The sequence below is a fragment of the Ambystoma mexicanum genome, chromosome 11 (genome assembly GCF_040938575.1).
Source record: "Ambystoma mexicanum isolate Mex_15411 chromosome 11, UKY_AmexF1_1, whole genome shotgun sequence".
NCBI classification, from domain to species: Eukaryota; Metazoa; Chordata; class Amphibia; order Caudata; family Ambystomatidae; genus Ambystoma; species Ambystoma mexicanum.
In genome coordinates this window covers 256,821,920-256,848,585 of record NC_090934.1, presented here as the reverse complement: position 1 = coordinate 256,848,585, position 26,666 = coordinate 256,821,920, and the positions used below count along the sequence as shown (strand labels likewise).

The 26,666-nt window shown below is 47.8% G+C and overlaps 1 protein-coding gene across 4 annotated transcripts in view; it reads right to left on the bottom strand.

Moving 5' to 3' along the window:
• The window catches only part of LOC138503341 (transcription initiation factor TFIID subunit 12-like), a 413,461-nt gene that overhangs the window by 89,984 nt on the left and 296,811 nt on the right, over positions 1-26,666 (bottom strand). The gene's annotated exons all lie outside the window — the stretch shown is intronic.

Genomic DNA, 26,666 nt, shown 5'->3' with positions numbered 1-26,666 from the left:
ATCTGTTAAGGGCTCTTGAGATTATTGACAGAGTGGGGTGACAGAACCAGCGTTAGGCATATAGAAACTAGTTGTTGGGTAAGATTTGCATAGTAATGATAAATCTTCCTGACCTGGGTCAACCCCAGAACTTTGTTTTTGCTGGTAGATTACTTTTCCTTATACCTCTGTGGGAAACTTTTTCCATACTCAGAATCTTACTCTTTTTATGGGTGTTATTTTTAGGACTCTCCATAATGTCTTTTAAAAGTTATCCTCTTTGACACCTTTTTGGCAAGAAGTGCCTATTGTTGCTGGGTTGCCGTAGGGGCTCCCCTTTTAACTTTCTCTGGCTAACCTTGTGAGAACTACAGTTCCCAGGGGTAGAAAGGATCTTTGGATCCATTTTATTCGGTGAGACCAGCACCCCCACATTATGTGGATTGCTGGGGAGATACTGAGTTTCCCCTTTCATTTTAAATGTAACATTTATGTTATAAGGACAAACGTAACTTTAATGGCTGGTGGCAGTGAACCTTTTTATTAATTCGGTGTACCTCTACCACGGGTTGTTTGCACAGCCACGGGTGCTCATTTTACCAAAATGGCCCGGTCTTATTTTTTCGTCATTTTAGCGTTTCTTGTCCATTCTTGTTCTTTCCCCCGACCTCCATGGTGGGAAATTCCTTTGTGTGATTTGTATATTCGGCGGGAAGCCTCTGCACTCTGCGGCCAGGCTCCAGAGTCTGAAGGCAGGAAGCAAGGGATGAGTCCAAAATTCCAGAGCCCTTTGTCTTCCAGCCTGCCTGTGAGAATCCAGTTCAAACTGGGTGCTGGCTGTCCTGACAGGACTGCCAATCCCCCCCAGATCCCCCTCTCCAGTTTGAATGTTGCATGCCGTTTGATTGGCTGGGTTCCTGCATAAAAGTCGGATCCTGGAAGCTGAAGAGGTAGTCGACGAATGCAACCAAAACCAAAGAGGAACATGAAGAATTCACGGCTAAAATGATTTTCCGCGACCGGAGAGCTTGCTGTGTAACCGGAGTCTGCTGTTACCCTTCCTTCCAATCGACATGGGGACTCCGAAAACGACTACCCCAACCCAAAGCCTGGTGAGACCCGGTAAATTCAAGAAGACCAACATTTTGAGCCATCACAGACCGTGCTGCGATCTTGCAGAGTTGCAATACCCCAATACCCTGGACCTTGAGCCATTGTGCAGTGCAGTCTTCTGAATTGCAAATCTTGCTGAAATTTTGTGGGCATCCCTCTGGACACCCAGAAATGTGAATAGAGTCCAAGAAGTCTCCTAATCAGAATGTCGGGACTTGCCAACGACGAAAATACGACTGGCGTTATTCGGTCTTCTTACGGGCTCCTGAAAAAGGCACCAAATCCACAGAGCCGCATCCAGCCGCGAGGAAAAACGTGCCTGAAGCCTTCTGACATGGTCCCTGCTGCAAATGTCCTTTCAAAGTCCTGTCTTCAGTCTTCTAGACAAAGGAATCCATTGACCAGGTTTTTGGCTGCATTTCCTGAAGTCTTCCTGCTGCAACACTTCTTCTATGCCGAAGTGCTGTGTTGGCTGGGGTATTTAGTTACCTTGAGTCTCTTGTGATTCCTGTGTAGTTTTGGGGTGTTTGATTGGGAGGTCTTTCGTCCAGTTCACCTAGGCCCATGCTGGAACCCTCCTAGGGTGTCTTCTCCGTCCCTGACCCTCAACTAACTCTAAAGTGAAATACTTATTTGTTTGAACAGTGTTCCTTTGGAACTCTGAACTTTGCCTGCAACTGAGCCCCATCTAACCCTGCCTACAGCTGGCTGCTAGGCCACTAGGGCCACTCTTCTGCTTCAGAGAACGCATGTACTGGAACTGGGAAGGGCTGGATACTTTAAGGGGTCTGCCTTGAAAAGTAAAACAAGTGTTGAAGTGTACTTACTTGTGGATGAGTTAGTTGGTAACTTTAAACTCAGAGTGAATAGTTATTACTTAACTTAGATATGTTTTGCTATTCTGTAAAGTATATATAGGATTTGCTTATCTTGAATAAGCTGTGTGCCTTCTTAAATAATAATTCTCCAAGTCTAACTTTTCTTAGAAACGGTCTTGTCATTCTAACAGAAAGCAGATAGAAGGTTAACGTACTCACCCGTGAATTGGGTTCCCCTCTTCCCAAAAGTAATGCTGTTGGGATAATTGTATGAGTGTCCCCAATTGGGTCTTGCTTCCCCTGACTTGCTGTTACCCTGTCCAGAATAAGTCTGCCTAGGTCATACTTAACTTCTAGGTTGCTGGTAGCTCCTTACAAACGTTTATAGAGGTTGTACTTACCTTGACTATAACTGTTATCCTAAAATAAGTGAAGAGTAATTGCTTCCCTTTGTCTGTGAACTGAAACAAACTAATTGAAAACTACACCTCAAGGTCCAACTCACCTAGAATAACTTATCCTGAAACAGAGTTATAGGTTGTTACTGTTCCTAGAATAAGTGTTGCACTATTCAGAAAGGTATATTGTCCCGTTGAATTACTATGCAATTTGTTGCTGAGCGTCACTGTACAACTGTTAGCGTCTTCTACCCATGTATTACTGAAGGTAATCCAAAAGTAACTACTGGTTTTTACTCCCCAAGAATAGGTGTGACCTATACTGAATATGTATGAAAAGGTTGGACTTACCTAGACTATTAGTTCTCTAAATAAGGTCTATGCTTTGGTCTGTGAACTTTAAAGCATAGTGTTGTTTTATAATTGTGCTTACATATAATGTGATGGTACTTATTTCCCCTCAAGATTTATCTGGGCCTACTTGTATTTAAATGAACCATTTATTTTTTTACAATTATTTGGTTTTTATTGTGTTATAGTTCAAAAGAACTTTTCACAAATCAGATATCAAAAACAATTACAAAGGAAAAAACAGATAAAACAGGTTATCATCAATGATAGTTTCACACTTAGAAAATTAAAAGAGATTACAAAGAATATAAGGTAACAATATCAGATATATAAAATAAAATATTCTTTGTAGTTTGATTGCATCAGAAAAAGAAATAAGGCATAGCATACACTTAAAAGATAACACAAAAGATCAAAACAATGGAAGACAGACACAACACAGCATGCTAATAAAGCATGACGCACTTATAACGCAGCTAATAATTTCTTATTTTCTTCAAATTCCCTGAGGCGAGTATTCGCCACCTTCCATATTTGGGTGATAGCAATAATAAGGCTCCTATTCCACCCTGCTAGGCATCTGAACCAAAAATGTTCACTTGCAATACAGTCCAAATCATATTCATATTTTGCAAAGTATTTCTCATAGATGGAGCTCATACTTTTGCAGCAAGTGAGCACGTGTCTGACTGTTTCAACCTCCGTTTCGTCACAGCACAATCTACAGAGCCTACTTTCCATAGGAATTCCTGACCAGGCTCCTCGTACCCCCAGAACATTAAGTCGGTTGAGTCTCATGTCTAGAAATATTTTCCGGTTATCCTTAGAGGGCATCAGCTTATAGTATTGGGGCTTTTTGTAGAGGAATGGTAGTTTAGCAAATGCACACAAGGAGCTTAATTCGGCCAACCTGTCATTACTAATGGCCAATCCCACTTTTCCAAAGAGTTCTTCAGGGATTTTAGAACCACCCCCTCTCAGTGTTCCCATTTAGGGGAGAACGCAATTCTTTCAAAGATAGATTTTCTTCTGAAAAGAATTCAATACCTCCATAGTTCCTAACTCCAATCCTTCACGAATATGTAGCAGCGTGCCTTCATGCGCATATTTTATTTTAACATATAACTTTGCCCTGTTATATTCAAACTGCGCAGATAAGGAAATGAGCCCCATTTCTAACCAAATGGCCTGTATCGGTGTATAATTAGAAAGACCAAGCAATCTTCTCCAGATCAGACCCTCAGTCACATCAGCCCAATCAGAGAACGGCTTCCAGAGCATACAGAAAAACTGCAACCAACTTTTGCTTGTATATATTGACAATTCCCAGCAGACTGAACCCAGCTGTTTTCTTAGAGAATGACATAACAGCTGTTAGTGCTGCCATTACTTTAGTTCTTTTACCAAGTTGGACTAAGGGATTCATTTCCCTTCTTTTTCGACATATCTCCTGGTCCAGATATTTATAGCTCTCAACTTTCCTGATCATTCCAAAGGAGCACGGTTTGGTCATTTCTTTTGCAGCAATGATGTCCCACCGCCATAAATTACGTTTTTTTCAGATTTATAGAAAGACCATTAGTTTTTGCATACTCACACAGGGCCAAGGTACGATTACATATACCCACATAGGTGTTGTCTAGGATAATGATGTCATCTGCATAGCAGATCCAGCCAACCTTATTTGGGGCAATTTTAGGAAAGGCACTCATTTTGTCTTTAAAGATACCCCCAAAATCAGACAAACAAATTGTACAGCGAGGGGGGCGTGGCTAGCTGGCCATGTAGGAGGTTGGGGAACTTCGGAGCTCCTGTCGATCCGAAATATATCCTACCAAATCCTGCGTTCCCAGCGGCAAAAACGTGGCCCCAAACACAGGATGGCGGATGGGATGACAAGCGGTGCGTAATGCGGGCATCGATCACTTAAAAGGCAGATTACCGAGGAAGATATCTGAAGTTCTTTTTTCGGCAGACCTGAGCAGCGCCACTCAAAATGGCCGCTGTGCCCCAGGACAAAGGCTTTGGAAGCGGGGCGCAGCAGTGAGGAGGCAGTGGCATCCCGTGGCCACCGATTGTGGACCCGACGCGAGGGGAAACTCCTGCAAGGAGATTGCATGGTGCTGCAGAGCAGTGCGCACGGAAGAGTGCGAGCGGGTGCCGGTGTTGTGCCCGGAGCGTCCCTGGAGGAGAAGGAGGGACGGAGATGGGCGAGGCGAGGGCGGTAGGAGCTGCCGACCCTCCCCTGCCGCTGGAGCTTCGGGGCGTGCGGGGCTCGTGGTCGCCGTCGGGTCTCTGCTGCACAAGTCCCCTCACTTAAGACGCGCGGCGTCCGGGAGGCTGGTTGTCGTGCCCGGCAGGGCGCGCGAACACTGAAGCCCGTGGGGAGGGGAGCAGCGCGGGGCAGTGCCAGCGGCCCTCCCAAGCACAGGTGGGTCGCGGGCCGCCTGCGCGACACGAGAGCCGGGGCCCCAGATTGTGGCTTGGTGCGGGGCCCAGAGGAGACCCCCCTCGCCCCCAGCTGGAAGTGGGGGAGAGTTAAAGCACCTCGGGTGCAGCCCTGGGCGCCCCTGCGAGGTGGGCATCCACGTGATCACCTGGAAAGGAGCCGACTCTCCTGGTTCACCATTGTTAAAGCCACATAAGGGTCTAGCGCAGCTACGCCCTGGCCCATAAAGGAGTACCCAGCCCCCACGGGAGGCAGCTACTACGAGCCGAGGGACGCTGATGCACCGGCCACGAGCACGCATGAGTTGGGACTGTGAGGCCCATCAGGATATGAGAGCTGGGAAGCTACAATAGTCTGAGAGGCCACAAGGTGGTAGGAACTGCGGCTCTGAAGCACGTCCAAGGGGCAGAATCCGGGCCTGCTGTGCCGGGACCAGTGGACAGATCCTGCGCCTTACATGGGTCAGAGCCCCCCCCAACCCCCCCCATGCAGACACGGAGGGGTGAGGCCCCAACATAAGCAGAAGAGAATTGCACGGGATTGTCCCACAAAGTAACCCTGCTGGAGATAATAGCAATTGGAGAGGATCTCTGCCCTGGGGACGGGTTACTTGGTCACCCACGCTCACGAAGCTAAGCCCCTGACGGTGGCACTGCATCGCAACGCCCGAAGCAGGCAGCCGGCTTGCCTAGTGGAGCGATAGACATGGCGACCAAACTCAACAAAACCAAAGTGAAACAGCCCACGATGGAAGATTACACCAAGACCCCGCAACCTACGGAGGGCGCTAGAAGCAAGGACAGCAGCGCCCGTCAAGCAGTCTCCCCAGCAAGGGAAGACCGGCATATCCTGGAGGCTATTGCAGACCTGAAAGCTTCGTGGGAGACAAAATTGGAGGCCGCCATGACCACATTGAAGGTGGCGCTAGAATCAAAAATAGACGCAGTGCAAATAGACCTTCGACAAGATGTAAGGTTGATAGCTGATCGCACAGGAGAACTGGAAAAGGGAGTTGAGGCCAACTCTGCGGCTTGTGCTTCGCATGCCCTGGAGAGCCATGCGTTGCGGCAGCAGAAGAGCTGAGAAAGCGGAGGGAAGAGCGCGAAGGAACAACATGCGCATCGTGGGGCTTCACGAAGGAGAGGGAGCGAACCGTGGAATCCTTGCTCCTTCAAGAGATCGAAGGAGGCACACATTCTCAGGGATTTGCGGTGGAGAGGGCGCACAGAGCCCTGGCAAGGAGACCCTCCCCGGCCCCCCCCCCCCCCCCCCGAGACCCATCATCACTAAAATATTAAACTACCGCGACAGGAAACGCATACTGGAATACTTCCACAAGGGACACAATCCAGAGGGTATCCGCCTCAATCACAGCATACCCTGAACTACACTCTTCAGGTGCAATTAAGAGGAGGCTACGGGACTCGGGCCACAAGTATATGCCGATGTACCCAGCGAGACTGAAGATATTTCACAAGAACAGAACACTGTTTTTCGACACCCCAGAGGAGGCGTCGGACTGGCTGGACGCACAAAACTGCCCAGAAGGAAGGGAAGATCAGAAGGGAAGCAGCGCAGAGAAATGATGCAGCTATTCAATGAGTGAGGTGCTGTATAAAGATGCGCCAATGGGACGTGATTATAGTTGTACTAAATAATGGGAAGGCAGAGTATGATGATGCATGACCGGGAGCAGAAGAACACCCGACCTCAAACCCCCTTAGATAGGTTAGTTCGGTTGCCAGTAGTGTGGTAACCTCCTGCTGGGTGTCCGGTACCGGAGTAGCTGGACGGAACCAAATGAGGGATCGCCTGAGATCCAGGGATGGAGCTGGGCAAATGTTGGGGTGGGGAAGGGGGGGGGGAGGGAGTTGGGGTGTGTGTGTGTGTGTGTGTGTGTGTGTGTGTGTGTGTGGGGAGTGTAGTGGTTAGAGAACGAGCATGTACCCGCGCGCCTTTGCGCGTAATCCAAGATGAGCATCTCCGGGCTGGGAACCCCGGAGCAAAGGGAAAAGAGGAAAGACCGAAAGGGGGATGGTGACCTTAGAATGATAACCTGGAATGTCAGGGGGCTCAATACTTATCTGAAGAGGAATAAAGTGATGATGTACTTGAGGCAAAAAATAGATGTAGCCCTGTTGCAAGAGACCCACCTTACGAAGGAGAAACAGGAGGTAATTAAGAAAAAGTGGAAGGGCACCACTGTGGGTGCCACTTACTCAGCATATGCCACGGTGGTGATTATATGGGTTGCACCTCAGGTGCCTCTTCAGATATTACAGACTGTGGTGGAGCCTGATGGCACCTCGGGGACTCCTGGAAAACAGGGAAATAAGCATCATAAATACATACATTCCTAATCAGGATACTGTGTCATACTATAAATCGCTATTATAGGAAGATTAGCCCCCTCGTAAACGAGTTGGTCATTTGGGGGGTGGTGGGGATTTTAACTGCACATTAGACCCTACACTAGACAGATCAGACACGAAATATGATAAACCCACACCCGCAGCGAGAGCACTACGGGCCCTCCCGGGGGATTTTGGGCTCGAAGACACATGGAGGCAGCAGCACCCGACAGCGAGACACTATTCCCACTACTCGGCCCCACATAATCTATACACAAGGTTGGATTACATGCTCACCACCCCCGGAGTATCTAGGGAGGTGGTGGGCTCAGAATACAAAGCCAGGATTCTGTCGGACCACTCCCCGATGGTCCTAGAGTGGAGACATCAGCCCCCAAGAGCCATAGTACCCACATGGAGACTTAGAGCTGAGGCCGAGAGATGCTACATTCCGTGAGGACCTTCGGGAGGAGATAATTAACTATTTTGAACTCAACACGGGAAGTGTGAAGTCTGGAGGGACCCTGTGGGAGGCCTTCAAGGTGGTAATCAGAGGGCCGGCCATTGCCAAATCTAAAGGGCTCCAAAGAGACATGGAGCGGGAGTTGCAGGATGTCGAAAAGAGATTGGAAACAATAATGGAGAGGGAGGGGTCCTCGCAGGAACACTGAAGGGGCGAGCCAGTTGCAATTGGCGGGAGGAGAGCTATGGGACAGGCTCAGCAACCTAAATTATAAGAAATATATTGAACGGTAACATGCGGGCGGGTTCAAACCAGGGCGGCTGCTAGCGTGGCTATATAAAAACGAGGAACAAAGGCCTGTGATTTTAGATCTGCAATACCCAGGAAACGGTGAACGAGAGGTCTCTCGAATTTTACAAACACCTCTACGCAGAAGTGGGGGGAGGACATGGAAAGTGAAGCTCGCGAGGTCCTAGAGGACATAGGATTGCCCCAACTAAGCACAGAAGATAGAGAACTTAGAAGCCCCGATCACGCTGGAGGAACTAGAGGCAGTGGTGACGCATCTACCCACGTGCAAAGCCCCTGGCATGGACGGGCTCCCCAGTGAGTTTTACAAAACATACAGACAAGAGTCTTAAGCAGTCCTACCCCCACTGTTGGCCATGTTGAATGAGGCATATGAGACTGAAAGACTGCCGGCGTCCCTGAGAGAGGCAATGATCATCCCCCTTCTCAAGCCAGGAAAGCCCAGTGTGGACTGCGGGTCGTACAGACCACTGTCCAAGCTGAACCAAGACAGTAAGATCCTTACCACAGTACTCGCTAATAGACTTAAGCCAATGATAAATAAACTAATACACCCTGACCAAACAGGATATGTTCCGGGTAGGAGCATATCCGACAACCACAGGAGGCTCCATCACATCATAGAGCAGGCAGAGGGCGACCCAGATGAAATGGCAGTAGTCTCACTGGATGCAGTCAAGGCATTTGACTTGGTCCGATGGTCATGGCTGATGGCGGCCTTAAAGGGATTCGGGATGGGACCTGGGTACTTGCGGTGGGTGAAAATGCTTTATAGCTCCCCCACAGCCAGAGTAAGAACGGGCAAGATCATATCGGAGAGCTGGCAGTTGGGCAGGGGCACAAGGCAGGGCTGTCCATGGTCACCAATGTTGTATATACTAGCATTTGAGCTCCTGGCCATCTACCTTAGACAACAATACGGCGAGATAGGGGTGCGCACCAAAGGGGGACCACACCCAATATGGGTATATGCAGACAATGAACAAGTTACTTCTTACCTTGTAACGTTCTTTCAACGGGATGTTCCTCCGACGTATTCCTCATCTTAGATATATCCTTCCAGCTCTGCTGGCCTCGGAAAATTTTTTCTCTAGAGGGCGCTACGCGTCGACGTCCCTCGAGTCGATGTCCCTCGACAGCCGCCGTATCGACGTCATCCTGCCTACAAAGGCCGCACGCAGCGTCCGTTGCTCAGTTCCGTTTTGTAGCCCACAGTATTACTGTCTGGACTAGACTAATCACCCTGAAGGAGCGTAAGCTGCAACAACAAGGGAAGTAGAACTGCGGGGATGGATGGGAGGGTCGATGAGGAATACGTCGGAGGAACATCCCGTCGAAAGAACGTTACAAGGTAAGAAGTAACTTGTTCTTCGAAGGGATTGTGTCCTCCGACGTATTCCTCATCTTAGATAGGCTCCCATAGCAGTATTCTATATTCGGAGGAGGGAGTACTGACTTCACGCTGTCTTCTATTGATGAATAGAATGCAGTACAGCCCTTCCAAACCTAGTCTCTTGACTGGAGGAGGAATCCAGATTGTAAAAACGTGTAAAGGTATGGACAGACGACCATGTAGCGGCCGCACATATGTCTTTAACCGGCACGCCTCTTTTGAGGGCCGATGAAGCTGCAATACCTCTAGTCGAATGAGCCCTAAGGTTTTGAGGGGGCTCTTTCCCTGCCAGTTTATAACATTCCAGAATGGCTAGAATGATCCATCTGGAAATGGTCTGCTTAGATATTGGTAACCCCAGCTTGTGACCTGCGTAACCTACAAACAGCTGGTCTGCCTGTCTTATCCTGGCTAGTCTACTAATGCAAAAACTTAAAACCCTCCTAGGGTCTAGTCTGTGTAACCTCTCTTCCTCTTTCCCCGGGTGAGGAGGAGGATAGAAAGATGGTAGGGTAATCTTCTGAGTGATGGAATTCAGAAACCACCTTTGGGAGGAAATTAGGCTTCACTTGCAGGACAACTTTGTCTTTGTGAAAGATTGTATGAGGGGGTTTACAAGAAAGAGCTTGTAATTCGCTCACCCTTCTAGCAGATGTAAGTGCTATTAATAAAACAGTTTTAAGGGTAAGGAATCTTAACGAACAAGAATGGAGAGATTCAAAAGGTGTACCCATCAGGAAAGTTAGTAATAAGTTTAAATCCCATAGGGGAACTTGGAATGGTCTTGGGGGATAAACATTGGTTAACCCCTTTAGAAACTGTATTACTAAGGGTAATTTGAAATAGGATGGTTCTTCCGCAGTACGCTTAAAGATAGATAGCGCTGCGAGATAGCCCTTAATGGTGCCAACTTGAAGGCCTGAATTTGCCAAATATAGTAGGAAGGACAAAACCATTGGTGTACCACATGAAAATGGGTCGATATTCTGTTTTCTACACCAGCTGCAAAATCTGTTCCAACGGCAGCGGTATAAAGACTTTGTTGCTGGCCTCCTTGCCGAAAGCAACACCTCCATATCATCAGGGAGGTCCCAATCCTTGTACCTCAGCCGTTCAGAAGCCAAGCATGAAGGTTGAGGGTTTTGATGTCTGGATGGAGAACCTGACCTCCCTTCTGTGAGAGTAGGTTCTCTCTCAGAGGAAGTCGAATTGGAGGGCAGATGGACAAGTCTAGAAGGTCCGGGTACCACGTTCTCCTGGCCCAATCCGGGGCAATTAGGATCATGGTTCGCTGGAATCTTCTCAACCTCCTGATCATTTGAGGAATGACAGGGACCGGTGGGAACGCGTACAGAAGCGGAAACTCCCAGTCCACTATGAACGCGTCTCCCAGAGCTCCTCTCGGAGGAAATTCCCTTGAGCAGAACAGGTCGCATTTCCTGTTTAGGCTGGTGGCGAACAGATCTACCTGAGGGGTTCCCCAAAGGGCGAAAATCTCTTGAAGGACTTCCTGAGCTAGCTCCCACTCGTGGGAGACTGTGTTCTGCCTGCTCAGAGCGTCCGCTGTCAAGTTCTTCTCTCCAGCTAGGTGAACTGCCGATAGAGAGATTCCTTCTTGGATTGCCCAAAACCAGAGCTGCATCGCCTCTCTGCATAGGGGTAGTGATCCTACGCCTCCTCTTTTGTTGAGGTAATGCATGGCCACCGTGTTGTCCGTCATTATCAGGACGTTCTTCCCTTGTACAGCTGGCAGGAAAGCCTTCAACGCAAGTCCGATGGCTCTCAGCTCTAACAGGTTGATGTGTAGTCTGGACTCCGATGGAGACCAACGACCGCTGATGGTCAAGTCGTTGGCGTGGGCTCCCCACCCCGTGAGTGAGGCATCTGTGACTACTGTTATCTCCGGCCAGGGTTGCCAAAACTGTTCTCCTTTCAGAATGTTCTCCTGACAGGCCCACCACTGAAGGTCTCGAGCCACCCTGCCGGGAACCTGAAGAAGATCTGTCATTCTCCCTGAGAATTGTGACCACCGAGTCCTCATTGCCCACTGGAGGGATCTCATTCTCAGGCGAGCCTCTGGCACAAGGAAAATGCAGGATGCCATGAGGCCTAGCAACCTCAAAAAGTCGAAGGCTGGGAGACGTTGGGCATGCTGGAACTTGGTAACCATCTGTAGAATATCTTGAGCCCTCACCTCTGGTGGCGAGGCTTTTCCCAGGGAAGTATCCAGGATCGCTCCTATGAACTGGAGTCTCTGCGATGGTATCATTTGTGACTTCTTTAAATTGAGGGAGAAGCCCAGTCTGTGAAGGAAATGGCACACGTGATTTAGCTGGATCTGAGCTTGCTCCGGAGAAACAGCCCTGATCAGCCAATCGTCCAGGTAGGGGTAGACGTGAATCCCTTCCCTCCTTAGACTTGCAGCCACTACCGACATTAACTTGGTGAAGACCCTCGGGGCGGAGGTCAGCCCAAATGGCAGTACTCGAAATTGATAGTGAGAGTTGCCAATTGCGAACCTCAGGTATTTCCTGTGTTTGAGATGGATAGGCACATGGAAATAAGCGTCCTGAAGGTCCAGAGATACCAACCAGTCCTGAAACTGAAGGGCCTGGAGGATCTGAGAAAGAGTGACCATCTTGAATTTGTCTTGAATGAGGAATTTGTTCAATTCTCGCAAGTCCAAGATGGGTCTCAGTCCTCTGTCTTTCTTCGGAATGAGAAAGTAAGGGGAGTACCAGCCCTTGTCCCTCTCCGCTACAGGTACCGGTTCTATGGCACCTTTCTCTAGCAGGTCCAAAATTTCCTGCAAGAGGAGCGGATCTGGAGCTTTCTGAGAGCTGATCCCCGGTGGATGACTCTGAGGTATACGTAGGAAAGGCAGGCAGTAACCTTGGGCGACTGTTTCCAATGCCCAAGCATCTGACGTGATAGCCTGCCATACCGTCAGATGTTGAGTCAACCTGCCTCCTACAGGTGTCCTGTGAGGGGAGTCCTCAGAGTGGTTTTGGGGCGGCTGATGCAGATGCCAATGGTAAAGAGGCACCTGTTGCTGCGGCTTTAGAATATCTACCCCGTCCACCTCGGGTAGTTCTTCTTTGACCCCTTTGAGCCGGTCGTCCTCTACCTCTTCCGAATGCGGAGTAGAAGCGAAAGGACTTGCCCCTCGCAGAGGTTCCTGTGGGACGAAAAGGAGTCTGCAGCTCCTAGGGATTTTGCTGCAGCTTTTGAAGTTTGCAGTTTCTCTAAACTGTCATCCACCTTTTTCCCGAACAAAGAAGAGCCATCGAATGGCATGTTCAAGAGCCTGGCTTGCACATCTGGGGCAAAACCCGACTTTCTCAACCAAGCGAATCTCCTGGTTGATGTACTTGCCGCCATCGCTCTGCTGATACTGTCAGCCGAATCAATGCCCGTCTGGAGGGATTCGCACATAGCGTCTTTACCGTCCTGTATAATATTCAAGAACGCATCCCTTTCTTCTCCCTCCGGGATGCAGTCAGCCGCTGTAGAAGCACACTCCCAAAGTGTATGGCTGAACCTAGCAAGGGTGCAAGTAGCATTAACAGACTTTAACGCCATGCTACATGCTGAAAAGACTTTCTTTGCCATAGACATCGGTAGAGGATGCTGCTTGTACCACCAGACTTTCTGGGGATGGATGTTAGACAAAAACTCTGGGTCTGTGGAAGATACCCTGTACTTTGCAGACGGTTTTTTATTTACTGCTGGTATTACATCTGGGGTTTCCCAGTTTGTCATGATCTTTCTCTGAAGAGCTTTATGAAAGGGCACCAGAGGATCCTCTTGTGGGCCTTTGTCAAGAATATCCGTGAGGTCATCTTGCTGGAAAGATTGTGAAGGTGCAGACCACCCCATGAACTCTGTAATCCTGGCCATTAAGGCTCTGTAGGGGGGTTTCAGCATGCTCCCCCGGGTCTGGCTTAGCAAAATCCACCTCAGGGGAAGTGTAACCCACTTGCCTCATGTAAAGTATCATGAAGATCCTTTAATCTGCGCTCTTCAGAGGAAAATTCCTCTCTAACTGGGGTTACAGGTCCCTGTAACTCAAATGTGTCTTGTTCAGACAAATCACCCTCTTCTAAAATTGAGGATATAGTTCTCAATTGTTCTGAACTCAAAGGGAGTAAATCCCATTTCCAAGGCAGAGGGTGCCGAACTTGTCATTATTGGCCTCAAAAACGTCGATGTCGTCGACGTCGAAGGCTTCGAGCGTGGCGTCGAAAACAGAGGTGGAGGCCTCGAGGACCTCGACAGAATTGGAATTCTACTCGACAATATCGACGTCGAGGGCCTGGGGATAGTCACTGGATGTGTGGTCACCGTTACTTTTCTTGGCGTCGACGCCGGTGTCGAGGCCGGCGTCGAGTCGACAGACCCGTGTGTCGAAGGTCCCCTCGACAACGGCGCCGAAGACATCGACCTCGATGTCGACGGGACCTTCGTCGACGGAACCGTCGAGGAAGGTTTGGAGGTCATAGTCCTGCTCGAGGGTTCGAAACGCACTCGAGAGGTTTCTTTCGCCGGGTACTGCGACTCGCGGCGTTTTGACCTTCGGGTCTTTCGACCAGAGCATCGCTCTCGGCAGTCTTCGAGGGGGTCGAGGCCGCTTTCTCGAAGACGCTCATCATATTCTTTCGGAATTCCTCCCATTCAGCCCGGGAACTATGTTTCGTGGGGCAAGGGATTCTTTTTGGCGAAACAGAGGAAGAGGAAGACGGAGAAGGGGATCTTCGACGCCTCCTCTTCGAGTGCTTCGATCTCGAGGAGTGATGAGACCCACTCCGAGACCTGGAGCGCGAATGGTGACGAGGAGACGAATGTCTCGACTTCGTCGACGAAGAAGCTTTAAAAGTCTTACCTTTCTCCAGCTTCCCCCTACGCTCCTTCAGGGCCTTAGCTGTCATGGACATACAGTCCTCGCATTCCGAACAATGGTGTTCAGATCCCAAGCACCACAGACAATTTCTGTGAGGATCGGTCAACAACATCTTTTTCCCACAATCTCGACATTTTTTGAAGCCGGATCGAGGAGTTGTCGGTTCCGACGAGGAAGCCATCGAGTATGGATCGAATAACTCGAGGTAAATAGGATTAATCTGACTAAGAACTGAGCAACGGTATTCCGAGGCACCGAGTAAGCGCGGAAAAACGGAACTAAGCAACGGACGCTGCGCGCGGCCTTTATAGGCAGGAGGACGTCTAGCGTCGATACGCCGGCTGTCGAGGGACATCGACTCGAGGGACGTCGACGCGCAGCGCCCTCTAGAGAAAAAATTTTCCGAGGCCAGCAGAGCTGGAAGGATATATCTAAGATGAGGAATACGTCGGAGGACACAACGTCGGAGGACACAATCCCTTCGAAATGCATTTATACCTGCTCTACCCAGAGAACCTGCAATATATCTTAGAAGTGATGGAACGCTATGCGGCCTTCTCCGGGATTAAGGTCAACCCCAATAAATCAACCATGTTTCCCCTGGGCAGATATAGAGACACTCCACAGACAAACCTGCCCACCCTGCAAATAGCATGGCAGACAGAAACGTTTAGATACCTGGGGATTAACATCTATCATACGGCAGCGGCGGAGCACAAACACAATACAGAGAAAGCGGTGGAAGGTGTTAAACAGCATGGAATTTTGGGCCAAGCTTCCCCTGGCCATGGTAGGACGGGCGGCCCTGCTAAAGATGGTGGTTCTGCCCAGGCTACTGCACTACTTTACAAACATCCCATACATGGTGCCCAGGCGCTTTTTTACTAAACTACACAGCTTGTGCAGGGGCTTCCTGTGGCATAACACGAGAAACAGAGTGGCCCATGTGGAAGCTCCAGAACGCATATGATAAAGGGGGGATTAAGTTACCAAACTTTGAGATATACTACTTAGCGGCGCAATTACAATATGTAGCCAGGTGGCTAGCGGAAAACGAGACTGCTGAATCCAGGCTGCTGAAGGAGGAAAGTGCCCCTTATTTTTTACGAGAACTAATATGGCTTCTCAAACCAGAGATGCGAGGGAGACCAGGATTGCTCAGATTGGGCTGGGAGATCTGGCACAAAGCGTGCCGGTCCATGGGGGGCTTGGCCCTGTGCTCCTCGCAGGCGCCACTGGTGGCGCTGTGCGGAGCAATGTCCAACTCAGAAGAATGATCCGAAGATACTGGGAGCCTGGCCACCCTGGGGGATATCTGGCAGGAGGGAGAGGTTATAGAGTTCCAAACAGCCAGGACAGTAAGTCACATATAACAGAATTGTCAAAAAAGTGAAAGAAACATGGTCTGAGCTGGAGTTGGCGGAGCTCCCGGTTACGGCCATCGAAACAATGTATGACATCTCAGAGGGGGGGGCACGAAATATCCAGGATTTATGAATTAGTATGCTGAGAGTGGGGAAAGAGCTCACCGAACTAAGGAGGGATTGGGAGGAGAAGGCAGGAGAAGCCATGCAAGACGGGCAATGGGAGAGGGCCCAAAAATATCACAAGAAGGTGTCCAGAAATGCCAGGTTACAACAAATACAACTATATGTCACTCATAGAGCACATATGACCCCCCCCTGTATGATAGCAAAATTTGGAAACGCAGAGGCACAAAGATGCCCCAAGTGTGGCGAAGAGAAAGCCGGGATGATCCATATGTTCTGGGCATGCCCGGAGGTTGGGAAATTCTGGGGGGGAGGGAGGGTTAAACTCAAGCTATCCGAGAAGGGGATCAAGTTAGATGTAGAATCCATCTGGGCATGCATGCTAGGGGGATTTACCAGGCCACATAAACTGAAACATGTATGCAAACTCAAAGATTTAGCATACATCCTGGGCAAGAGGAGAATCGCCATGAGCTGGAAAGCCGCTCACAGACCTAGAGTGGAGAGAGGTGGTGGGAGGACCTCCTCAAGTGGGTAGATTCGGAGACAATGGCATGGTATGAGGCGGCTAGCAAAGGAGAGGGAGAGGAAGTGGGACCACTGATGGAATGGAGACAAATGATAGCCTCGCTACATGGGTGCACCCGTAGGGACCCCAGTGACGAGGACTTGCTTGAGAACCCTGAGGAGGACTTACCCTGAGCAACAGATACCGGAGGTACAAGGAGTAGTGCTCGAGTTTTTGGGGGAGGGAGGGGGAAAGACATTGTAGAGACAAACATGTAATGCATACTGTGAAACACATGTAATTGGAAATGTCGGGAGTGTTATATGTTGTGTGTGGAATTAATAAAAAAATAATGAATAAAAAAAACTATCAAAAAAAACAAATTGTACAGCGTGGGGGCTAGTTCACAACCCTGTCTTACCCCTTTTTGAATAAGGATAGGATCAGATAGTGTGCCCCGATTATTTTAGTGAATCCTAGCCCTACTATCATCATAGATCATCATACAAAAGTAGAGCAGGTGAGCGGGCATACCAAAAGATTTAAGTTTCATCCACAACCTGCCCTGCGCAACAAAATCAAATGCGGAGGAGAAGTCGACAAAAAGTACATCTAAAATGGTAGCCTTTTATCACAATTAGCCTGCTCAATTAATGCATTCAGAATGAAGATATTATCCACCGTTGCACAACCTTTTCCTAAAGCCAGTCTGGGCCTTATCAAGATGTTATCCTTCTCAATCCACTTATTTATTTCCTGTAGGATGATAGTACAGAAGATCTTGCTGGGTACGTCAGTAAGGGATAAGTAAGCTCTCTGGGAGATTACGGGGGCCACTCTTAAAGACCAGTATATTATGAGCATCTTCCAGGAGTCAGGCACCCTCCCCGTATTAATGACCTTTTGAAATAATATTACCAGGATATCGGCCCAGATTTCAGGATTTTCTTTAATGATTTTACAAAGGCCATCCGGGCCCGAGGCCCTGGAGCACTTTAGGTTCTTAATTGCTAACAAAATATCATCACTATGGCCATATTGAATATCGGTTGTATATCAAGCTTTAGGGATTCACCTTTAAATTTGTTAGTTAAGAAATTAGCCCATGTATGGCTGTCAATGGGAATCAGGAGCTCCGGGCTGCCAGCATTGTTAATGGTTCTAAAGCTAGCCCAGAACTTCCTGGCATCACCTTCAATAAGCAGGCGAACCATACGTTGCCATCTAATGTTCCTATCAGAGGCCAGATAGCATTTATTTTGTACAATACATAGTGTTTCAGTGTTTCTTTGGACCATTTGTATTACAATTTCTTTGTACTGATTCTACAGCCCTCCCTCCCATTCCAAGATAATCCTAGCTGCTCTCTCTACCCTACCATCAACTCCGGTGGTACAGCCTTATACCAAGTGTGGAGTCTTGTACTCTCTCAGTTGAATGGTTTTACTAAGTCCTTCGTTGGACTTCAGAAAAACGGTCCCAACACTAGTTACTCCACGGTATGGCATATTCGACCCCCCCCCCCCTACCCCCAAGCTGGCCTCCTGCCACAACTTGCTGGTGAAAGCTAAGCCCATAGATCTTTGCAACTTGAGAAAGCATGTTGAGTGGTGTCCCCCCCGCACTACTTCAAGATAAAAGCTACTTTGATTTTTGTTCCCCATTTGCGATATAGGGCAAGGTCTCTGCTGGATAAGTGTGCCGATGTGTTTTGAACACCAGGGAGATGACATGAAATTAGACATCTTTGCTGGAGAGCCGTTAGGGAGAATTTTCATTTCTGTGCCAATTCCCTTTAACCTTAGAGACCCTCAGTTCTTTTGCTGAACTCGGGGCTTTTTAATTTAAACTCCTGAGTGAGTGGGACCTTTTTTTATTTACTCTCTCATCTCATGTGTTTTTCTGACTATGATTTTCTATGTTCTTAACTTTTTTATGAAGTCTGGTAAACTCCATAGGCATCTGCTTTTGCATTGTGACACACATCACCTTTTGTTAAACTATATTTTCTTGGGTGAAGTAATGTTCCCAAGAATAGTAAGATGACTCCTGTCTTACTTTCCTTCAATTTATGGGTTCAGCACAGAACACCCTATGTGGAGTGCTGGGGGATTACATAGTAATACCTTCAACCGATTCCTCATGTAACATTTTGTTACACTAACTCACCTGAATGGCTGGCGGCAGTGGTTTCTTTTTTACTACCTAGTGACCTGTATCTGCAGGCTGATAGCTCAGCTGCAGTGCTGCATGCACCCAAGGGTGACCATTTGCTTGAAATGCCCACCATCTTTTTTCGCCATTTCTTGTTAGTTTCTTCTTGGCTTTTACTCTGTTTGCATCAGGTTTGAGTCCTTCGTGTGTTTTGCCTTTGGCAGGCTTCAGTCCTGAAGCCCGCCCAGGCTCCAGTCCTGAAGCCCGCCCAGGCTCCAGTGTATCTGGAAAGGCAGGAAGTGAGGGAGGGTCCCGAAACCTGCCTGTCCTTTGTCTCTAGGTGTGCCTGAGTGAAACCAGTTCCAATTGGCTAGCTGTCCTCGAGGACAGCCACCCTGCTGTGTGATTGACAGCCTAGGGCTGTGAATGAATGGGAATGTTAGATAAGCATTGGTGCAGTCACAGTGGGTAAGACTACACAACACTTATCTGCTTGGTATTGGGTAACCCACCTTTTGGTATAGGTCTGTACTACACAAGTTGGTAGTGTGACTGAACAGCCAGGCCTATCTCAAGAGGGGTAAATGTGAGTTGTAGAGCTGTACAAGTGAAATCCGTCAATACAAGTAACCAAGTTACACTTACACTCAAGGTTTCAGTTATAAATAGTTCTTTATTTAACATCAGTTTTTAGTAAAGCATTCTTTAAAAAGGCAATTTTTGTAATAGTCAAGCAAACTTTGGAATTACTTTTCAAAAATCAATAAAGCTGGTGAATACTCTTTGGAGATTCCAATACTTTGCTCCAACACACTGAAGTGACTTCAATAACAAGGATAGTTTGCATTAATATATAACACCAGCATACTCTTTAGACTCATTTTCAGAAAGTAAGGGTTAAGGAAAAATAGAAAGGTTGGAACATTTACTTATAAAGTGGGGACAATGGGAATCCTCCAACGAAGCCTAGGTAAGCCTTTTCCAGCAGAAAAAGTTTTCAACAAATTTCAACCTGTGAGGGACAAGCAATGCCAAAGTACATGAATTCAGAGAGCTGCCTTTGGAGAGCCAGGACAGCCAAAGTCATTTGGACAAACTCAATAGTTCTGATGCACTTCTTGGATAAAAGTATTTCACAAAAGTCAGATAGTTCAGGAAATCAATGTAGGCACACACACTGTTATGCCTGTGCAAAAGGGAGTTGGAATCAACTCAAAGTTAAGCAAGTGCAAATCTCAAGTGAGACCGCACAACTTAAGGTAAGTACCCCCAAACCTAAACAGTACCTCTGGTTAGAAGAAAAGTGGTCCAGCTGGATTCTGCCTTGCTACAGCCAAGCAGACCCTGGATCCTGAGCCTCAGTCGTTCGGACAAGAGGGACGACGTATGGCGGGCTCCTACTGCAGTACTCTGGAGGTCCTCGGCAGCTACAGGCTCTTTTTGGTTCAGCAGCACTTTGCGGTTTCATCGCTTCACAAACAGGCCCGATGCAGAACAAATCTCTGGTTGGACTTTCCTTGCTCCCGGACTCTGGTGAGGGGACACTGGTGAGGGAGTTCCTGCCTCTGGGGTGTCCTTAGGAGGCTCCTGGAGCTTATGGCCAGGTTTGTTGTTAGGCAAGATTGTATGCAGTAACCCTACACCAGTCTTGTGCTCTTGGTATTAGGTAACCTACCAATTGGTATAGGTTCAAACTACACAAGTTGGTAGAGTGACTGAGAAGCCAGACTTATCTCAATAGGGGTAAATGCGAGCTGTAGAGCTGTAGCATCGAAATCAACAAATACATGTATCCAAATAAAAGGTTTTCTAGTAAAATAATTATTTATTTAACAATCAGTTTTAAATAAGCCTTATTTAAAAAAGGGCATTGTGCAACAATATATACTTCCCAACACTTTCTCAGAATCAAGATAAGCAGGTAGATATTCTTTAGAGGTGCTTCATACACTCTTCCTACACCCTGAGGTGACTTCAATTGCCAGGACAGTATTGATATATATCTATCACTTTTGCACTTGGTAAAATTATGAGATTGTGGAAAAGGTTAGGGAAGGAAAAAGGTTAACAGGTTCTCAGAGCATGTGAGTTTAGTTTAGTTGTTTATTTATAAAGCACGTCCGAACCCTCAGGTAGCTGGGCGCATAATCATGTGCACAGCAGAGTTACATATCGTTACATAAACACCTTAATACACCAGTCAGAGCATACATTAGTCCAGGCTCTGAGTAGTTACATGCAAGAATAGAGTATACAGAGAGCAGCGTACAAGATAGTTACAATGGGGAATGAGGACCGGTTTACAGGGTGGTCCTGAGTCGGATAAAGCCAGGGTGAACATTACTACATGGTGGCGAACGGCGGCTGGCCGAACGTGTCATTGAGAAGATTGGATGTTTAGGCTAGTAACCATGATTTCACCATGGCTCTGAATGGCCAGAATGCGGCTTCCGATCTAATTGCAAGAGGGAGGGTATTCTAGCATTGTGCTGCGAGCACTGGGAAGCTTGAACCTCCTGCTGTTTTTAGGTTATAGTTGGGGATCTTTAGTTGGTGCAGGTAAGGGGTTCTGGTAGGTCTAGTGGAGCAATGTCTGGCGAATTTGTCTGAGAGGTAGCGAGGGGCGGTGCGTGACAGGCACTTATGGGTGATGACCAGGGTTCTTAGCTTGATTCTGTCGCGGATCGGGAGCCAGTGGACTTCTTTGCTGGCCGTAGAAATGTAAGCCTTGCGCGGGAGGTTAAGGGCACAGCTTAGTGCATTATTTTGCAGGATCTGGAGCCTGTTCAAGTTTTTTGTGGTAGTGCCTAGGTAGAGTGTGTTGCAATAGTCTAATTTAGACAGTATCAACGCTCTTGATAAGGTGAGGCAACTAGAGGTGGAGAGAAAAGGCCTACAGGCATTGATCAATTTATTGGTGTAGGTGGTGGCTGAGATGGTGGAGTTTATTTGCTTTTTTAGTGACAAGGTGGAGTCGAGGTACACACCTAGTGTTTTGACCTCTTTGGAGACTTTTATGATGTTGCCGTCAATGGTAAAGGATTGATACCTTTGGTCTAGTTTGTTGAGGCGAGCCTGGGAGCCTACGATAAGCAGTTCTGTCTCATCGTCGTTCAAAGACTGTGTGGCCATCCAGGCTTGGATTTCTAAGTAGATTTCATTAAGCTTTGCAACATCCTCTTCATAGCTGCCAGTGAGGGTGATGAGGACCTGGGTGTCGTCTGCATAATTAGAGTAGCTGACATTCAGATTGTCAAGACGGTCAAAGAGGAGCTTCGTGAAGATATTGTAAAGTGTGGGGGAAATGCAGGAGCCTTGGGGCACTCCACATGTGATTGGGATAGGGTCCGCAGCCGCGGTGGGGGCGAAGACCCTAGTCGACCTGGATCCACTTAGTGGCATTCTGAGAGAATGCAGCAGCCGAGGAGAGGTGTTGAGTGAGGATCTGGTGGTCAACCAGATCGAAGGCAGCAGATAGATCCAACAAGAGCAAGATGGCCAGTTTGCCCTTATCTTTGGCATCATCCATTTGGATTTTTAGATCCAAGAGGGCAGTTTCAGTCCCGTGCCTTGGTCTAAAGCCGGATTGTCACAGGCCTAGGAGGTTGTTGTCTTCCAAATGTTGTTGTATTTGGAGGTAGGCTACCCTGTCTAAGATTTTGAGGAGAAATGGGACTGTGGTGATAGGCCTGTAATTAGTGGGGTTGTTGGGGTCTAGGTTGGGTTTTTTGAGCAGGGGTAGGACCCACGCTTCTTTAAGGTTATTGGGGACCACTGAGTTTTTGAAGGAAGCATTGATCAAAGGTGATGAGAGGGGCTAACTCATTAGCCCAGTCTTTGATGACGGAGGCGGGACAAATGTCACCTTTGCAGTTGGATGGTTTGAGACTGGCGATTATCTTGATTACTTCCTCTTCTGAGACTGGTGAGAAGTGGAAGGAAGGGCATTTAGGGGTGGTGTGGTTTATTATGCTGTTGGGATTCTGTTTGGAGTCAAGGTTGGCTTTTTTTGCTTCTATCTTAGTTTGTAGGAGAGCAATTTTATTAGCGAGGGCCAGCTGAATATTATTGCACCAAGCTTCGTCTTTAATGCAGTCGTCTGAAGGAGGCAGTGGTGATTCGAGTTCCCTTAGTATAGAGAATAGTTCTTTAGTGCCAGATTTGGCATTTTGTATTCTCATGTTATAGATCTCTTTTTTAGCATTTAAGATGGCGGATTTGTAGGTGGAGGCTGCTGAGGCAAACTTATCTTTAGTGGAAAGAGAATGGGCTTTTCTCCAGCTAGTTTCTGCAGTTCTTTTGATATTGCGGAGAGCCTTTAATTCTGCTGAGAACCATTTGTTGGAGTGGGCAATGGGTTTTGCTTTTCATTGTTTAAGAGGAGCTATCTGGTTGAGAGCTAGTTCTAGGGTATTGTTGTATAGGTCTACAATGGCTGATGGGTTGTCATTTTGCATAGGTAGATTAGTTTTACTGATAGGCACGAGAAGAGGTCTAAGGTTCTCTATAGTGATGTTGCGGTTATTCCTTGAGATTATTTGAGGTAACCTATTAGGTAGTGTGGTAGAAGGTATGGATCCGGGTAGAGAGAAGGTAATAAGGTGGTGGTCAGTCCAAGCACAAGGAGTGATGTCGGTCAGTGAGAGGTTGCAGTTGGCGTCTGCAAGCCAGTCCAAAGATCTTCCTTTTGTGTGTGTAGGTTTATTAATGTGTTGGGTGAGGCCTAGATGAGTAATGGTGTCATTAATGGAGGTAGCCTGATTGTCATTGGGGTCATTAAGTCCCAAGTTGAAGTCACCCATAATGATGATTTGTGATTTAGGTTTCAGATTGGTAGTGAGTAAGAGAGATATCTTCTTCAAAGGTAGAGGGTGGTCCTGGAGGTCTGTATATAATGTGGAGAAGGATAGTTTGGGTGTCAGATAGTGGGAGTTTGACGGATAGGAGTTCGGCTGAAGGTAGGGTTGTGCTAGTTACTTCTCTGATGTTTAGGGTGGATTTCGCAATAATTGCTATTCCTCCTCCTATTCCATTTTTTCTATCAGCTCGGATGATGGTGTAGTTATCCGGCGTGGCTAGAGCTATTGTGGGACCGGCTGCTGGGTGGAGCCATGTCTCCGTGATAGCGATAAAGTCTAGGTGGTTGGTGGAGATAATGTCGGCGACATCAGTAGCGTGGGCTACCAATGAGCGTGCGTTGATGAGAGCTCCCTTGATGGAGGTCAGTGGAAGGTTGACTTTCGTGTGTGGTGGTGGGTGAGGTGTTGCAGGCTTGTGACTCGGTGGAGGGTCAGTAAGTGAGGTGGTCTGCGCGAGATTCCTCGCCCGATTAGTGAGCATTCTGGTGAGTTTTACATCAGGATTAGTGCGATGGCTGAGTCTAGCGTTTCTAATCCTGGTCGGTGGGGCTGCGTTCAAGAAGGTGGTAGAGGGTACAACAAGACGAGAAGCTAATCTTGTATTTCTAAGAGGTGGGGGACAGGGTATTAAAGGTGTAGGTGGGCTGGCAAATCGGTTTATCCAGTCCGCTGGAGATAGTAAGTCTGGGTAAAGTGGTGTGGTTGTGTAGGCACAGTTCCGAAGTGAGATATTCTGGAGCAGAGGGAGGAGAGTAGCCATAGTTCGAGTGGCACCTCTAAGTGAGGCCATCATGGGTGACTTGGAGAGGCAGTGAGGTTCATAAATTATTAGCAAGAATAGTTTGTACGTTCAGTTGACGTGTGTGTGGACACTAGTTAGGCGTTTCAATGGCAATGAATGGCATAGGCATCAACTCAAATTGCAGTCAACTCAGATTTCAGTGTGCAGAGGGCCGTGTGCAATTCAATTCAGGGCACCTCTAGGCTAGTCAATGCAATTACAAGTGGGCTAAATGCAAATCAGGGCGCAGGGCACCTCTAGGCTAGTCAATGCAATTACAAATGGGCTTTGTACTTTTCAATCTCCCAAAGAAGTCTAGATCAAACCTTTCCCAGTAAACCAATGTACCATCTATGAGGGACAGTTAGAATAAAGTCAATGGGTCAGTAGAGTCTTCATGAAGCCAGGACACCCAAAGTCAAGTTGAACAATGTCTATGGAGCTGAGGCACTTCTTAGATAGGATAAGTCTTGCACAAAGTTAGAGAGTTTGTAGAAAATCACTGTTGGGCCACAAGCGGTCAGGCTTGTGAGGGGGTAGAGCGGAGATCAGCTCTGCAAGAAGTAGCTACTGAAAGTCTCCAGTGAGATAATGCATGCTAAAGACAAAAGAGGCAAGTACTCCTTAGTCACCACTGTACCTTACGTTAGAAGAGGATCCACCTGGCTTCTGTTCTGGTTGCAGTGTTGCAGATCCTGGGTTCCTGGGCCTCAGCTGTGGGGACACGAGGGAGGATGCCTGGAGGACTCCTGCACTGCAGTTCAAAGGTTGTCGGCAGCTACAGGCTCTTTCCAGATCAGTGGCACTCCGCGGTTTGAGCTACCAGCAAATAGCACCACCGCAGCTCTGGGACACTTTAAGGGCTTCCTTCACTCCTTCAGTCCAGCACTCTGGTGAGGTGACTCGAGCTTGTGTTGTCCTGCTTCGGGAGGGTCCTCAGGATCTTTGGTTCGATTTAATGACGATGCACTCTACCACGGATTTCTCAACCTCTGGCTCTCGGTTCCACCAGCAGCAAAGAAGTACAGCCAGTTGGGGAAGGCACTGCAGCAGAGTTCGTTGAGGGGTTAAGTTGGACCCACTAACTCAAGGGAAGAAGTCGTCCATTCTGGGCTTCTATAGTCGATTCGGAATTGGCGCTTCAACACAGCAGCAAGGCTTCACGTGGCAGTTCAGCGGTCCAGGAGGATGCAGCAAGCTTTGCTTCAAGATTCCTTCGTCAGACGCTTCGTCCAGTGGTCGACTTTCTTCAGTTCAAGAAGCCTCGCCTTTTATGCAGGTTTCTCCCATTCATGCACAACCTGGCTGTCACTCACACAGTAGGGTGCCTGTACTGCAAGGCCAGCCAGTTTGCACTGGGTGCATTCAGGTAACCAAGGAGATTTAAGGACAGGGAGTTTCGGGCACCTCCCTCGCTTCTTGCCCTGCCAGACACACTGGAGCCAGAGGCGGGTTTCAGTACTGAAGCCCGCCAAAGGCAAAACGAACAAAGGGCTTAAACCTGGTTTGCTTCGCAGAGTAAAACCCAAGAAAGACCCCACTAACAAGAAATGGCGAAAAAATAAGACTGGGGACATTTTGACACAATGGGTGCTATACTGCAGCTGAGAATTCAGCCTGAGGTAGAAAAGCACAATGGTCGGAAAATTAAACCACTGCCACCAGCTATTTAAAGTAGTGAGGGTAACAAAAAATGTTACATGAGTAAGTAGGAAAAGGGGCTACTAAGTAACCCGCCAGCACTCCACATAGATTGGGTGTGCTGGACCTACAAAGAGAAAAAGTAAAGTCGATTTTACTTTACTATTCTTGGGAACAGTAGTTCTCACAAGAAAAGGCATTTCAACCTTATGAGAAATCTAAAGGATTTCTCTGTGACACTGCACTGAAGGTTCATTGCCACCATACAAAAAGTAGATGCCTATGGAGTTTGTCAGACTGCAAAAAACAAAGGAAACACAGAATCCAAATCAGATCAAAATACATGAGAGAGTGAGAAAAAGGGCTCACTCTATCCACGGTTAAAGTTAAAAAGTCCTAAAGTCCAGCAAAAGAGCTGGGGGTCTCTAAGGTTGAAGGGAAGTAGCACAGAAATGAGAATTCTCTCCAACAGGGGGTCACTTAGTAGACCTGTATCCTACTTTCCCCATGTAACATTTACTGGTTACCCTCATTACTTTAAATTGCTGGTGGCAGTGGTTTCAATTTTCCTTTTCTACCGCAGGCTGAACCCTCAGCTGCAGTACAGCACCCATGGGTGACAGATTTTGTCAAAATGTTCCCGGTCTTTTTGTGCCTTTTTCTGTTTGTTCTGCCTTTGGCGGGCTTCAGCCCTGAAGCCCGCCCCTGG